This window comes from Dendrobates tinctorius, unplaced genomic scaffold (genome assembly GCF_039654945.1).
Source record: "Dendrobates tinctorius isolate UK_male_01 unplaced genomic scaffold, ASM3965494v1 ptg000044l, whole genome shotgun sequence".
Lineage (NCBI taxonomy): Eukaryota > Metazoa > Chordata > Amphibia > Anura > Dendrobatidae > Dendrobates > Dendrobates tinctorius.
This window is the reverse complement of record NW_027361712.1, coordinates 9,877,554-9,895,241: the sequence shown is the minus strand read 5'-3', so window position 1 is coordinate 9,895,241 and position 17,688 is coordinate 9,877,554.

Sequence of the window (17,688 nt, the reverse complement as noted above, 5' to 3'; positions counted from 1 at the left end):
ATATACAATTTCTATTCTCAAAAACCACAAGTAAAACTCACTGAACCCTAATCTGTACAAGGTTCTTCAGCTGAAAATAAAAAAAGTCATGGACTCAATACATTTTTTTATCAGACAGATGATAAAAGTAGAAGACTATGTACAGCAAAAAAAAAAGTCCTCCAAACATGGGTTGCAAAACAAGTAAATAATTTTTATTGTCACACAATTTTTAAAATAAAATCATTCAAAAGTAGTTGGAGATTGAAACAAACCATACAGAAATTGGAACAAGCAAACACTGGACAAAAAAAAATATTTTTTAGACTTGTGTCCGGGAATTTAGATAAAGAGTATATCACATCCAAAAATTGCCTGTGAAGGGAATTTTTTAGTGGCTATAAAGAAATATACAGGGTAGATAGAGGTAATCTTTTTAGTGGATAAAGTGCATAGTGCAATTAATTGCACAGGAGAACTTTCTTATGCTCACGGTGCCCTCAGAAAGGGAAAAGCAGTTGACAGGCAGACACTGAGCACATGGTGCTCAGTGTCTACTGGATGACAGGCTGCATGGTCGCATCATGAAACCATACAGTCTGCCATCTAGATGTAGCAGAGCTAGACCCATCTTGGGACAAATGGATTAAAAGCATCTCATTCGGAAAGGTAAGGAATATTGTTGTTTGTTTTTTTGCCTCTTTTGCAGATGACGAGGGCATCAAAGGAATAAGCAAGATTGTAAGTATGGTTAAATTAAGAGTATTAAAGGAGTCTGTGTCTTTTTTTCAATTAAAGGACTTTTTTCTGTGTGTCTATGTTTTCTTACAATGTGATTATAGGGTTAGTAATGGGGGTGTCTTATTGATGCCTCTCCATTACTAACCTCAGGGCTTGATGTCACCTGACAATACAAAGGTGACATAAACCCCCCAACTATCACCCCCTTTGCCACCGCTACAGAGCAAGTGGGAAGAGCGAGGCTAAGTGCCAGAATTGGCGCATCTTAAAGATGTGCTTTTTCTGGGGCATCTGAGAACTGATGTTTTTAGCCTGCCTATATTCAGAGATTTAATTGACAATTAAATTGGTGAAAATTGCAAATTCGGCAATCGTAAGCCGAACCGAACACTTAAAAATTCGCTCATCTCTAGTTGTTATTTCATGTGAGCCCTACATCCATTACAGTCCCTGTCTGCAGACATATAAGTAATCAAGAAGAAGTGAGCGGCTAGCAAGGGACAATGAGTCTAGCCTTGATTAGGCACAGGGCTAGACAAGTGTGATAATTTAAAGGGTTTTTAACCCTTTCTGGGCTCATCCATTTAATTATGCATTGGGTGGGGAGACCTAAGAGCATAATAACCATATTTTTAAATGTTAATTGGGGCTCATTAGATTTGCATCAAATTTCCCAGTTGTATTTGAGCAAATCTGCTGAGTGTGAATTTTAGCAGATTAACTCACCTCTAGTATTTAACAAAGAGAAGAGTATTGATTATATAGATAGGAACCTATTTACAATGTATTAAAAAGAATCTAAAGGCAGTATGAAGTTTGGTCAAAACCATTATTTTAAAGCCATGTACACACTCTCAGTATTTGGTGAGTTTTTTACCCCAGAATCTGTAAGCCAAAACCATGAGTGGGTGATAAATACAGAAGTGGTGACGTGTTTCTATTATACTTTTCCTCTGATTGTTCCTCTCCTGGGCTCCTCTTATAAATACTGAAGTAAAATACTGACCAAATTTTGAATGTGTGACCATTGCCTAACTCTGTGTCACATAAGCTCATCTCAATGTTTAGCTCTGCTATGTAATTCTCAATATATCTGCTACTTAATGGCAGCTTCTGCCTTTCCACAATGTAGATAGAAAGACATCAATTAATGACTTATGCTGTGTTAGACAGAGCTCATCACTGAGAAGAGTAGCAAAACTGCAGCAGATAAAACAGTAATTTCATCAACATTACAGCAAAAAAAAAGGAAAGCGAGTCACCACTGGAATCAGCGTTCCTATTTGATGCTGCCCTGCGATTGGTAAGCAAAAACCTGGTGACAAATTCCCGTTAATCCAGTACTTGCGACAATGCTAGCAGCAGTCCATTCATGGAGTTTGCAGGTAGAAATGAAAGTTTTGGTTTCCACTTTCTATGATTTTTGCTGTCATATTATGACTTTGATTTTGGAGAAGTGTGTAATAACTGTGTGAACTGGTGGTAGGAATAACTGTGTGTGTACACTCTTGTGATAGTCAATGTGAATTCCTATTCATTGGTAATAAATGAGCTCTGCAATAAAATGTGCTGACAGCTGTAGTAGGTTCCATGGCAGATATATGCTGACATCTGTTCAAGTTACTAATAAAGACTGTTTCATAGATACATGTGCTTAAAATATCATACAACCTTCCAGGTGCAAAAATGAAGAGCATGAAAAAGCCTTGGTTGGAGAAAGGACAGAATGTCAAGTAGTAAACATACGAATTGCAAGTACAGCAAATGTATAATATTTGAAGCTAATGGACTTTTGAGTAGACCTTATAACTAAGCCGGCAGCCAGTTGATTTGTGTAGGTAGTAGAAGACTTTTGCCAAGACCTCACTTTATCTGTAGTCAGTTATAAAAGGGATTATCCAGGACAATGAGTTCTTTCAGGTTCGGACTGGCCCATAGGGGAACAGGGGAATCCCCCCGGTGGGCTCCTGTGCAGATCTGGGCCCCCAAACTTATTGTATGGGCAGTACTTATCATAATTCACTTGATTCACACTGTACAAAAAAAGCAGCATCTCATCATTCATTATATAGAGATATAGGTACATTTGTGAATCAGGGTCGTGTAATATTTGTGTGCAGGTGAATAGTGGACCCCCAAAGTCAATGTTACTGGTGGGCCCTTTATGAGGCTAAGAACTTACCGTCAGTTTCTATCCTGTTCTGCCCGGTTCCCATCTCTCCCAGCAATTCTGATGATTCCTTTGACCACTCAATGTCAACAAAGCAGCTCTTCCTCTTCCGCTTTGTTGATGGGTCATAACTGTCGACATTATGCTGATTGACAGCCAGCTACCTATAGTTAGGCAACATTCGGCAGTGATGCTCTGTTGACAGAGCATAGTGAAATAAAACATGCTTCTCTGCCAATATGATGTCACAGGAAGCAAAAGAAAAAGAACACTGCAGCAATATGTAATAAATCAATAATATGCAACAGAATATAGTTTAATAAGTTACCAATGTGTTCCTTTTAAAATTGGATGGCAGACCTGCTGTCACCGTCAACCCGAGACATACAAGGCTAATAGGCGTCATGCCATTAATCACCGCACAGCAGTGCATGTTAGCAAGTGCATAGAGACGCCAATGCCTTGTGGTCTACCAGGACGTCAGACAGCGATGCACACAGCTATATACAAAACCTGAATATATGATTAAACCTATAAATCCTATATGACATATGTGAAATTTATGCAGATAATAATATCAATTGCTATGTGACATGTAACAAAATATATCTATACGTGTACATGCATCTCATATATAGCATGATACTAATGGGATATATGTATAATCAATATATTGACTATATTTGATAATTGTATTATTTTATTTTTTGATCACTTCACTAATTTTGATGCACTTGTATACTTATTATTCTTGCTGCTTTATTTGGGGATCATTATATATGCTCTATTTATACAATTTTTGGTACAGTGGTGAAATTATCATAAGTATGAAACTAGATTATTAACATATTGTGCGGTTTTCTTGCCAAATAATATAATATTTTTATATGTTTTATACATTATTTTTTCTATTGTTGTTGTGTGTTGTTTGGCCAAAATCTATAATAAAGGCTTATTTTGTTATATATATTTTGCTTTTTATTAAGCTCTCTATATACACATATTCATTTATCCAGGCGTTTTTTGCACATCACGAGTCAGTTTTTCCTCTTTGTCACAGGAAGCAGCAGAACTGCTGGCGTTCCATGTCCGCTCGGAACCAGGAGAGATCTGCAACGGGCAGAAAAGGTGGGCAGTTAGCACTACCTACCTGCTGGTAAGTTCTTAGCCCCTTAGGGAAAGCAACTTAAAGTCCCAGGTAAACCTTTGGAACAGAGGCGTATCTAGGCTTCCTGGCACCCGGGCAAGAATTTGGTTTGGCGCCCCCCCACTCCAAATCCCCCACACATTAACCCCATCCCCACTCATTAACCCCCATCCCTACTCCAAATCCCCCACACATTAAATAACCCCCATCCCCACTCCCAAATCCCCCCCACACATTATGTAGCCCCCACTCCAAATCCCCCACATATTAACCCCATCCCTACTCATTAACCCCCCAAACAATAACCCCATCCCCACTCATTAATTCCATCCCCACTCATTAACCCCGCCATCCATACTCCCAAATCCCCCAACACATTATGTAACCCCCCACTCCAAATCCCCCACTCATTAACCCCCCAGACATTAATTCCATCCCCACTCATTAACCCTCCACAAATTAATTCCATCCCCACTCATTAACCTTCCACAAATTAATTCCATCCCCACTCAATAACCCCATCCCCACACATTAACCCCCCACACATTAACCCCCATTCCCACTCATTAACCCCCCACACATTAACCCCCATCCCCACTCATTAACCCCCCACACATTAACCCCCATCCCCACTCATTATACCCCCACACATTAACCCCATCCCCACTCTTTACCCCCCACACAGTAACCCCCATCTCCAGTCATTAACCCCCCCACACATTAACCCCCATCCATTAACCCATCCCCACTCTTTAACCCCCCCACACATTAATCCCCATCCCCACATTAACCTCATCTCCACTCATTAACCCCCCACACATTAACCCCAACACATTAACCCCCATCCCCACTCATTAACCCCATCCCCTCTTTACCCCCCACACAGTAACCCCCATCTCCACTCATTAACCCCCCCACTCATTAACCCCATCGCCACACATTAACACCCTCCATCTTCGATGGTTTCCTCAGCTCCACATTGGAGCACACTTACCACCAGTGCTGAGCGTTCACTCTGGGTGCCGGGGAGTGACGTCAGCAGCGTGATCACATGACATGTCACGCTGCTGACGTCGCTCTGGCCCGGCGGTCAGAGCTGCAATTGTACTGGCGTCTATACAGACGCCAGTACAATTGTTCCCTGGGAGCCGGCACGCGCACCTTCTCTGCGCCGGCTGTCAGCTTGAAAGCTGACACAGAGAACCGCCGACTCTCAGGCCCGGGGGGCGGCAGAAAGCAGCCACCAGGGAGGACACTGCGGACCGCTGCATTAGGTGGCCCGAGTGCGCCCCCTGCCGGCTGCGCCCGTGGCATCTGCCCCGGTTGCCCCCCCTAGATACGCCCCTGCTTTGGAAAATATTCAGTGTTTCATAATTTTTTCCAAAGTGCTGGTATGTCAAAAGTGAAAGCAGTGCTATCCAGTATTGCTGCCCAGTACTGTATGGACTGTGATATTGTCTCCAATTCATTTTCCTTTTGTCACTGTCAACATCCGGTAAGAGTGTACCATACCATGGATGTCTATTTGCCGTGTCACTGCCAGATATTGATACAGAACAGCAGATATATGAATGTACATTAAACACATTGAAGTGTGGTCATAATCTGTTCTACCACTTGGATATAATAGGCATAATGGGGGTGATTTATCAATGTGTTTTTTTAATCAGAAAACTGGCATAAAACTCTTTGAAAAAGTGCAAAATTTTTGCATAAGGCGAAGTTCCATAAATGTTTTGTTTCTTTTGGTGTTTGCATGTACTCCACAGCTTGACATCAATTAGATGAGCGGGTGGGGTGTTGCCACGCCCTATCCTGACTCAACTCCACCCATTTTGGCAGAGCTGACTGAATGAATTGATCAAAAATGACTGATCAAAAAAAAAACTTGCATACCCAGGCAAGATGGCCATTAACTACTGTGCAAATAAAGCAATGTAACTAGCATTTAAGCACACGTTATCCTTTGCAAAATTGTCTAACATTCATAATGGTTGATTATTAAAATCAATCAAAACTACACAATAATATATGTTCTGGATTTAGTTAGCATATATGTGTCTTAATATATATAATCTAGACAGCTCTATAGCCATGGAGCATTCGTAATTTGTAAAGACTAAACACCAAACATAGGCCTGTGCCTTACAACTCCCTAAGGAACTCACATGTTGAAAATATACATAATAATACACTGCATACTATATATTTATTCATAAAGCATATAAATATACTGTATATTAGGTAGGCATTCAACGTGCCGTTGTAAGGGGAGGCCAGGACTCTAGTCATGGTGAGAGACACTGAAGCATCTGTGTCCCGACCTTCCCTCACAGAAAACTGTATTCCACTTCTCAGTGTACCTGAGTCTCCAGGTTCAGGTCCCCCTGTGCACTTCCCAGGTGGTGACGGCCCTTCTTCTACGCGACCCCCAGTAATGGAGACACAGTCCAGGATAACTTGAACATTTTCTTTACTTAGAACTTCACACATTATATCCACAGTTGGCACATCATGGAATTGAAAATCAACTTCACTTGTTTCCTCAGCTTTCCCTACTTCACTGATGCTTCTGTGTGGCACACGTCCAGACCGGACCATCTTAGACTGCTCCCCAGATTCTTCCTGGCCTAACCTCGCCATGATGACAATTCCTTCTTCCTGTTTCACCCCAGACTTGAAATCATCAGCCACCCAGTTTGGCCTCTGGAAAAGCACCTGACCCATCTGTACCGTTCCCTGCGAAGCTCCAACTTCCTTCTGTTCCTTACTCCAACCGACTCCCATCCTAAAGGCGTCCACCCAGGCTATGAGTTGCCACAACATCTTACTGTACTGGACTTGGACCCTGCTGCAATGATGCCCAGTGGCCGTGGATAACGTGGTCTGCAGCTGTTTAACATTGCGTGGCTGCCGAGCCATCCTGGGCCTATAGCCCATGTGGATACTTCGGGCACCCAGGCCACTTCTGACTAATTTCCTTTCTGCTGTAACCTTAACTCTCGGCAGCCTCCATACACTTAGCCCTAAACTACCTATTAACTACTCTGTATACTAGAGTGCCCCCTCTAATGTCCACCCAAGAGTACTACACTTTCCCTAAACTGTACACGAAACATAGTAAGCATTATCACACTATATCTACAATGCGGAACATGAAACACAACAATGGTAATGCCCAAGAGGGGCAGCAGTACCATATCACACATTAGGTAGTACACAGAACATGTAGCAATACCAGTAAGCAAAAGGCACAAATACAGCAATGAACACTATTAAACCCACCCCTTTACACTGTCATACTACAAGTTCCTGATGTAAATCCAATAATGAGTGTGTGTATATTGTTATATGGTTAGTTTGTAGATGGGCTGCAAGGTAAGTGTTGCCCATTGACCCTAAATATGGTTCCCAACTTATTGATGACACAAACAAAATCAACTTTTGTTGTTTTTATGCCAGACAATGTGATTTTCTGGATTTTTTTTTCTCAGTTTGTCTCCCATAGTTGAGGTCTACCTATGATGTAAATTACAGACGCCTCTCATCTTTTTAAGTGGTGGAACTTGCACTATTGCTGACTGACTAAATACTTTTTTGCCCCACTGTATGTACACACACACACATGTACACACACCCCACACACACACTTCCTCTAGTGAACTATAAATGCCACTGTCCACCTTTATTAGCTGCAACTAAAACTGTCCTCTCTTTTTAGCTATACCATCACACTGTCCACCTTTATTAGGTAGACCCACTAAATTGTTTCTATTTAAATATCCCCCATCTTGCTGCCTCATTTCCATACTAATTCTCCTTTTCACACTATCCCCTCACAATATATAATGCCTTTATTTGGGTAAAGTTGTTACCATATATATGGCTATTATTTTGAACACCATCCTTACTTTGTACTACTAGTGGCTTATAAAATCTTATCAGGCTTTAGCATATAGCACTAGCAATTTATATGTATATATACCTTAACATATTGGAAAAACCCAGCTATAGATGATCAGTTTTCTTGGTGATTGCTATGAGCAATATGTATACATACAACTAGTATTATCTTTGCATATATAGGTATAGTATGTACATGAATTGATTGAGTTACATAAATAATTGATTATCATACGCCATCTCCTCATTGTTACTCAATCCGCACTGAGCAGATGAGATGAGGCTGAGGTGAGTAGTATCTCAATATCTCATGTCTGCCTCTATCTCCACCTTGCATGCATGCAACGCTTAAGCCTTTATTGTGATTAGCGACTGTTTAAGTAGGCACAAAAAGATTGTTGCGCAGAAAATGGTGTCATCGCTGCTCACCATTTTTGTGGAGTCCTCAAAGTCTTGGAGAACTGCACAAATGTCAGACATCCATGCTAACTCTTCAGTTGTTTTGAGCAGAGGCTGCCCAGAATACTCATGGCCATGTTGGGGATGGTATTCGCCAGCTGGTCTCTTCTGCTCACAAAGCCTTGCCAGTATGTGCAGTGTGGAGTTCTAGGGCATGATGACTTCGCACACCAGGTGGTCGCACATCAGAGCGGCGGCAGCTATAGCCTATCTGCGTAAATGGGCGCTGATGTAGCGTATCTTAACCAGAACCTCTGGCAAATCTGGGTAGGATTTCAGAAACCGCTGAACCACCAAATTGAGCACATGGACCGAGCATGGTACATGTGTGAGCTTGTCAAGCTTCACAGCTGCCACCAGGTCATGGCAATTATCACACATGACCATGCCTGGTTGGAGGTTCAGCGGCGAGAGACACAGATCTGTCTGGTCTATTATTCCTTTTCATAACTTTGCTGTGGTGTGTCTTCTAGACAAATTAACTTCAGCAGAGCCTGCTGCTGCTTCACTGAGTCAGTGCTGCAGAGCTTCCAGATTTCAGCTGATGTGGATGACGTGGTCTGAGAAAGCAAATCAGATATGGATGCTTAGGAAGTTTGGCGTTTAATACCACCGTAATGTAACACAAAGCACGTAATACTCTATGGTTGACAAATTAAATCCAGAAAAAATTTTGAACATTTTTGTGGAGTGTTATATACCACCGAAATGTAACAAAAAGCACGTAATATTCAATGGATGATAAACTGAATGCAGAAACATTTTTGAATGCTTTTTTGGAGTGTTATATACCACCAAAATGTAAAACAAAGCACATAATACTCAATGGAAGACAAATTGAATTCAGAGAAATATTTTAACTAGAGTTGAGCGAAACGGGTCGGTCAATTTCAAAAATCGCTGACTTTCGCCAAAGTCGGGTTTCATGAAACGAAACCCGACCATAGCTTGAGGTCGGCCATGATGTCAGCGACCCAAGCGCCAAAGTCACATTTCAAATGATGCTTCCAGCGCCTTTTTTCAGTCAATGATGGAGGAAACGCACTGTGGGCAACGCGATGACATAGGCAGCGGCCAGCACCATCTTAGAGAAGGGCATTGAAGTGATTGGCTGGCTTTGTGTGGCGTCACAAGGGGTATAAAAGGCTGTGAATGCTGACCGCCATCTTACGTCTGCTGATCTTACAAAAGGGAGAGGTGCTGCTGCTGATTCTGAACAGGGAGAGCGTTAGGCAGGGAAGAAGAAAAAAAACTGCTTCTGCTGATAGCGCTTTTCACTGTACAGTTAGTGTGCAGTGAAAGGGGAGGATTTTGTTGTGTGCAGCAGCGCTGGTGGTGATTAGGCTGCCTTTTAAGGCTACCTGCTAGCTGCATTGCTGTGTGCACACTGCTGTTCAAACTGCTTTTTTCAAAGCACTCCAAATTTTATTATTTTGTCCTGGTGAGTTACTGAGCGTTCATTTTTTCACACATCGTCTAGCTGTGTACTCTCCACACACACTACCATGTATTCCGGCAGGTATCACGGACAAATAGAAGCTATCTGGGTGTGACTCTGGAAGAAAAAGCCGAGGAGTGTGTCAGTTTTTCCAGACCTACACCTTAGAGTTGTGTCTGTTTTTCAAACAGTTTCGTATATCTGCTGTTTGATTACAGTCAAAACTAGACAGAGACAGCATGTGTCAGTCCGTATACAAATACACGGAGCTTGACAATTTTACATACACACCGTACAGCGGTGTACGCTCCTCACACACTACCGTGTACTGGCTGGTATCAAGGACAAATAGAAGCTACCTGTTTGTGACTCTGGAAAAAAAAAACGAGGAGTTTGTCCATTTTTCCAGACCTACACCTTAGAGTTGTGTCCGTTTTTCAAACAGTTTCGTATATCTGCTGTTTGATTACAGTCAAAACTAGACAGTGACAGCGTGTGTCAGTCCATATACAAATACACGGAGCTTGACAATTTTCCATACAGACAACGTCTAGCGGTGTACGCTCCTCACACATTACCGTGTATTCCGGCTGGTATCACAGACAAATAGAAGCTATCTGGGTGTGACTCTGGAAGAAAAAGCCGAGGAGTTTGTCCATTTTTCCAGACCTACATCTTAGAGTTGTGTCCGTTTTTCAAACAGTTTCGTATATCTGCTGTTTGATTACAGTCAAAACTAGACAGAGAGAGCGTGTGTCAGTCCGTATACAAATACATGGAGCTTGACAATTTTACATACACACACCGTACAGCGGTGTACGCTCCTCACACACTACCGTGTAATCCGACTGGTATCACGGACAAATAGAAGTTACCTGTGTGTGACTCTGGAAAAAAAAACTGTGGAGTTTGTCCGTTTTTCCAGACCTACACCTTAGAGTCGTGTCCATTTTTCAGACAGTTTTGTATATCTGCTGTTTGATGACGGTAAAAACTAGACAGAGACAGCGTGTGTCAGTCTGTATACAAATACACGGAGCTTGACAATTTTACATACACACCGTACAGCGGTGTACACTCCTCACACACTACCGTGTAACGCCTTCTAGCACGGACAAATAGAAGCTACATGTGTCTGACTCTGGAAAAAAAAAACGAGGAGTTTGTCCGTTTTTACACACCTACACCTTAGAGTCGTGTCCGTTTTTCAAACAGTTCCGTATATCTGCTAGTTGGATTACGGTCCAATACATACATACTCCAGCGCTAAGGCAGGAGGTGTTGAGCCTGCGTCATCCTCTGGCCCAAGAAGGCCTGTAAGGTGGCCTTTTCTTGGAGTAGGGAAACTGCTTTTAAAGCCAGAGCATCAGGAACAGGTATTGGCGTACATTGACGAAACAGCCACCAGATCTATTGCTTCCTCTTCTGAATGGTCGAAACCTGCAAGCACGGAGTCATCAGTGCAGGATTCTGGTCATAAAAAACCCCTTTCCTTGTGTCCTTCACCCCAACCAAAAGTTAAGGATGCGGCAGCCCACACTGCAGATTACTCTATGGAGCTCTTTTCACATACCATGCCTGGGTTATCCAGTCAAATCCTGAATTCTCCAGTCCAAGATGAATCTTACATGGACTGCACTGATGCACAGCCACTGCTAGATGATTCTGCTGGTACATTGACCCACAGCACTACATTGCCCTCTCAGTCTATTGAGCCAGAATCTGACCCTGATGAAACCCAGGTGCCCCTTCCCGCATACCATACCACCTTACACGGTGACACAGAGGAAGGTAAAGAGGAAGGTGCAGATGACTTTGAAGAGGAGCTGATGGATGACCCACTTCTGGACCCAGATTGGCATCCATTGGGGGAGGAGGGTGGCGCTGGCAATAGTTCAGATAAGGAGAAGGATCTGCAGCAGGCATTGACATCGCAGCGGCGGTTACAGTTGTGGCCAAAAGTATTGACACCCCTGCAATTTTGTCAGATAATACTCAGTTTCTTCCTGAAAATTACTGCAAACACAAATTCTTTGTTATTATTATCTTCAGTTAATTTGTCTTAAATGAAAAAACACAAAAAGAATTGTCCTAAAGCCAAATTGGATATAATTCCACACCAAACATAAAAAAGAGGGTGGACAAAAGTATTGGCACTGTTCGAAAAATCATATGATGCTTCTCTAATTTGTGTAATTAACAGCACCTGTAACTTACCTGTGGCACCTAACAGGTGTTGGCAATAACTAAATCACACTTGCAGCCAGTTGACATGGATTAAAGTTGACTCAACCTCTGTCCTGTGTCCTTGTGTGTACCACATTGAGCATGGAGAAAAGAAAGAAGACCAAAGAACTGTCTGAGGACTTGAGAAACCAAATTGTGAGGAAGCATGAGCAATTTCAAGGCTACAAGTCCATCTCCAAAGACCTGAATGTTCCTGTGTCTACCGTGCGCAGTGTCATCAAGAAGTTTAAAGCCCATGGCATTGTGGCTAACCTCCCTAGATGTGGATGGAAAAGAAAAATTGACAAGAGATTTCAACGCAAGATTGTGCGGATGTTGGATAAAGAACCTCGACTAACATCCAAACAAGTTCAAGCTGCCCTGCAGTCCGAGGGTACAACAGTGTCAACCCGTACTATCCGTCGGCGTCTGAATGAAAAGGGACTGTATGGTAGGAGACCCAGGAAGACCCCACTTCTCACCCCGAGACATAAAAAAGCCAGGCTGGTGTTTGCCAAAACTTACCTGAAAAAGCCTAAAATGTTTTGGGAGAATGTTCTCTGGTCAGATGAGACAAAAGTAGAGCTTTTTGGGCAAAGGCATCAACATAGAGTTTACAGGAGAAAAAAAGAGACATTCAAAGAAAAAAACACGGTCCCTACAGTCAAACATGGAGGAGGTTCCCTGATGTTTTGGGGTTGCTTTGCTGTCTCTGGCACTGGACTGCTTGACTGTGTGCATGGCATTATGAAGTCTGAAGACTACCAACAAATTTTGCAGCATAATGTAGGGCCCAGTGTGAGAAAGCTGGGTCTCCCTCAGAGGTCATGGGTCTTCCAGCAGGACAATGACCCAAAACACACTTCAAAAAGCACTAGAAAATGGTTTGAGAGAAAGCACTGGAGACTTCTAAGGTGGCCAGCAATGAGTCCAGACCTGAATCCCATAGAACACCTGTGGAGAGATCTAAAAATGGCAGTTTGGAGAAGGCACCCGTCTAATATCAGGGACCTGGAACAGTTTGACAAAGAAGAATGGTCTAAAATTCCAGCAGAGCATTGTAAGAAACTCATTGATGGTTACCGGAAGTGGTTGGTCGCAGTTATTTTGGCTAAAGGTTGTGCAACCAAGTATTAGGCTGAGGGTGCCAATACTTTTGTCTTGCCCATTTTTGGAGTTTTGTGTGAAATGATCAATGTTTTGCTTTTTGCTTCATTCTCTTTTGTGTTTTTTCATTTAAGACAAATTAAATGAAGATAATAATACCAAAGAATTTGTGATTGCAATCATTTTCAGGAAGAAACTGAGTATTATCTGACAAAATTGCAGGGGTGTCAATACTTTTGGCCACAACTGTATCTAGAAGGCCCGTAGCTGTCCTAAAACGTGGAACAAAAACTAAAAGAGTTGCAGGACAGCTTGACCAGACGGTCAACTTAGCACAGCGTGCAAGGCCAGAAAATGTTTACCATAGTAGGAAGAGTGCAGTGTGGCGCTTCTTTGTCCAAAATCCTACTGATGAGGCAAATGTTACCTGTAAGAAGTGCAGAAGGACTTTTAGCTGAGGTAAACAACTCAGAAATTTGAATACCAGTTGCATGCTTAGACATTTAATCCACATGCACTTGCAAGCATGGATGCACTACAAAACCTCAGGTAGCCCATGTGCACCTGCTCCGACTGAAGGTAGCCAACAACGCTCCATCGCTACCTCCACTGTAAGACCACCGCCACCATTAAGCACACCTCCTCTTCCTCTTCCTCCTCTTCCTCGGACTTGCCCAATTAAGCCCTTCGCAGCAGCTTAATGTCCAGCCAACACATCTACATATGCCAATATTTAAACCTCCCTAATTGGGCTGCCCGCTCCTCCCCCAACGGCTGGGGTCAAGACCTGGCGCACCTCGGCAAGTGTCGTTGCTCTGAACAGGAGGATGGGCCCACTGATGGCCGCCGGCAATGGCACAGGGCCCCTCATCGTACAATACAGTGTCTCAGATGGTGGGAGGGCCCACGCGCCGTCAGACACACCAGGGTACTATGAGGGGCCCTGTGCCAGTACCATTGACCACGATTGTGCCCCCCTACTTGGTCACGGCCACAGCACATGCAAGTTGCAATACTTACCTCTCCCTGCTCCACTGCTGTGTAGTCTGGGCAGATAAATCCTTCACAGGGACGGCCACTCGAAATTTGGTGTATTGATCAATGATGGTTAAGATGTAGCTATGACCTGTCCTGCTCGCCTCTACCTTCAGATGACCAATGGCTACCATTTGAAATGGACGTCAACTTACAAGCGGATGCAGTGGTGGTTTATGATCACCTTTCACAGTTGTGATAGTGACAGACGTGTGACATTCCTGCCACCATTTTTCAATGTCAATCCAGTAGAATCGCCTATAGCCTGAGGCTTCTGTCTTTTGCACTCCAAAATGACCAGACACATCATGATAGGCAGTGAGGACCATGGGTACATCTCTCCCTGTGATCACAATTTGATGGAGACGAGTAACGGTGATGTGATCCACGCTACTGCGAAAAAGCAATCCTTTCTTCACAAAGAACCTTTTCCGCGTTCTCCGCAGACACAGTAATTGAGGGTCTACGTCGCCTCTGCAACATATACTGGGAGGTTTCCCCGCGATGAGTAATTCCAAAATTTCTGCTAACATTCGACTTTACGTCTATACTTGTATCCATGTAGTTTCCAGTAGCGGAGATTCTTGACTGGCTTACTGAGATTGAAATGTATACGAAGATTTAAAAGTACCACAACACTGTATACTGATGTACGCTATGAATACCTTTCCCTTTTTCTACTTTTTTAATTCTGGTGTAATACATAGTGAACCTGTGAGTGTCTGTGTGTGACTCTGGAAGTATAGACGGAAATTTTACCCTAGACTGGACACACCTGGTATGTGCTGATACAGTACGTTGTTTCAAAAATTTGTATTAAGGTATCATCTGTAGGATAACCAACTGTGGGGGGGACCCTCTTCTTGCCACAGACAAACAGGTGACTGAGACAGAGTTTGTATTGAACAGGTCCGTTTTAAGTGCCCATCCTTCTGTCAACAACAGCAATTCAACACAGCCGTTTCACATTTCTCTGTACACAGGCCCCGGTACCTTCACTTCCTTTGTAACTATAATCGTGGCGTCCTCTGTGGCTCTTCCACTGTGGCTGGCCTAGGCCCAACCACCACAGCGCTGCACCAGTCTGAGCACACCGTCCATATGATAGCCCCAGGCCGTCTTCGTCTGCGGCTACCGTCCTCTGGCCCACCCCCCCGTGACCGCCTCAACTGTTAGTCCTCTCTGGAGCCTTTCCACTGTCTCTATTTCCTCAGCAGAACTTCCTCTTTACTGTGCTCCCTTCGCTGACTGACTCTTTCAGAACCTTCCCTCAGCCTTTTATACTTCCAGTTCTGTTAACTCCGCCCACCATCACCTAAAGCCCCGTTACACATAGCGATATCGCTAGCAATATCGCTGTAACGTCACCGATTTTGTGACGTAGCAGCGATATTGCTAGCGATATCGCTATGTCTGATACTTACCTCCGACCGGCTCCCCCGCTGCTCATCGCTGATCGCGCGAGAGCGTCCTGGATCATTTCTCGTTGGGTGCTTCCTGCTGGGCTTCCTGTGGCGCCGACGAGTGACGTGTGGACGTGGGCGGGAGGATGTCAGGATCGCCGCGTCTGACAGGTAAGTAGCGACCCCCGACCCCTGCTATGTCGCTGGTGAGATCTGCCTGTGTGGCAGCTCACTATCGACCACTTAGCGATGCACCAGCGATCCATATCGTTGTCGGGATCGCTGGTGCATCGCTACGTGTAGCGGTACCCTAACAGTTTCTCTGACCAATGGCAGTTATTCAGTCCCACCCCTACACTCTCCACTGCCCTCCAATGGGCAAGCTAAAACACTGCACCCTTTCTCTTTATCTTAGCGGTTTCACACCTACACTGAGGCACCTCTGCTTCTCACTACAGGCTGGTTTGTCTGTCAGTCCACCTTCCCTACATCATCCATAGTGAGTGAGCATGTGTGGGTTACGCCTTCTATATATACAGTGAATCGGAGAAACAAATTTATACACTATACTCGAAACAGCTGGTATCTTGTTATACAGTACTGTTGTTCGACATTTAGCATTACGGTCCAATCCATACTGTGTAAGCATCTGAGAGTGACTACAGGACTAATTATGCGGAGATTTCATTTGTCCCCTAAAAATATATACTTGCTATCTTGTTATCCAGGAACTTTTTTACAACATTTTTTATTATGGTCAAAACCAAACTGAGTGAGCGTCTGAGGGTGACTACGGAAATATATACCGATATTTTCAATTTTGCCAACACTGTATACAGCAGAACGCTTCTGATACAGTAACCTTTTTAGCTATTTAGATTCTGGTGTAATCCATAATGAGCCTGTAAATGTCTGTCTGTTACTCCGGCAATATATTTGGAACTTTAAGATTACCCCAACACTGTATACAGCTGTATGCTTGTGTTAGATAACCCATTTACAGCTTTTCATATTCTTGTGTAATCCATACTGGGCCTGAGAGCGTTTGTGTCTGCCTCCTGAAATGTATACGGAGAATCAGAATGTTTACACTATACTATATATACCTTTTATCTGGTGATACCGTACCCTTTTTCAACTTGTTATTTTATTGGGTAATCCATACTGAGCCTGTGAGTGTCTGTGTATGCCTCATAAAATATATACGGAGATTTACTGTTATCCATAGACTGTATATAGCTGTACGCTTATGATACAGTACCATATATCTGCTGTTATTTTGGGTCCATTTTCAAAAACATGAGGAAGTATGGTGGAAGAGGACGTGGACAGGGGCGTGGAGGGCCACCTGGTACTGATGGTGGTGGTGGTGCATCTGCTGGTAGTGCCAAAAACACAATAGCAGTTAAGGCAGGAGGTGTTGAGCCAGCATCATGGTGTAGCTCTGGAAGGCCTGTAAGGCTCCCTTTTCTGGGAGTAGGTAGACTGCTTTTAAAGCCGGAGTATCAGGAACTGTTTGTTGCTTAGATTGCTGAAACAGCCTCCAGCTCTATCGCCTCCTATTCTGAAGTTGTAAAAAATGCAAGCACTGAGTCGTAACTGCAGGCTTCTGGTCAGGAGCAACCCCTTTCCTTGTGTCCTTCACCCACACCAAAAGTGAAGGATGTGGAAGCACACACCTCAGATTACTCCATGGAGCTCTTTTCACATACCAAGCCTGGGTGAATTAAAAATAGGGCCCATCATATACTGGAGCAATGTAAATGGGGCAGATCACACACTGGAGCAGCATCTAAGGGGCACATTATACACTGGAGCATAACAAATGTGGCCCATTTTATATGGAGCATTATTAGAGCCTATCATACACTGGAGCATCATCCATGAATCCGTGAGGCCCATCATGTACTGGAGCAATGCAAATGGGGCAGATCAGACACTGGAGCAGCATCTAAGGGGCACATTATACACTGGAGCATTACAAATGGGGCCCATTATATATGGAGCATTAATGGAGCCCATCAGACACTGGAGTATCATCCATGAATCCATGAGGCCCATCATGTACTGGAACAATGTA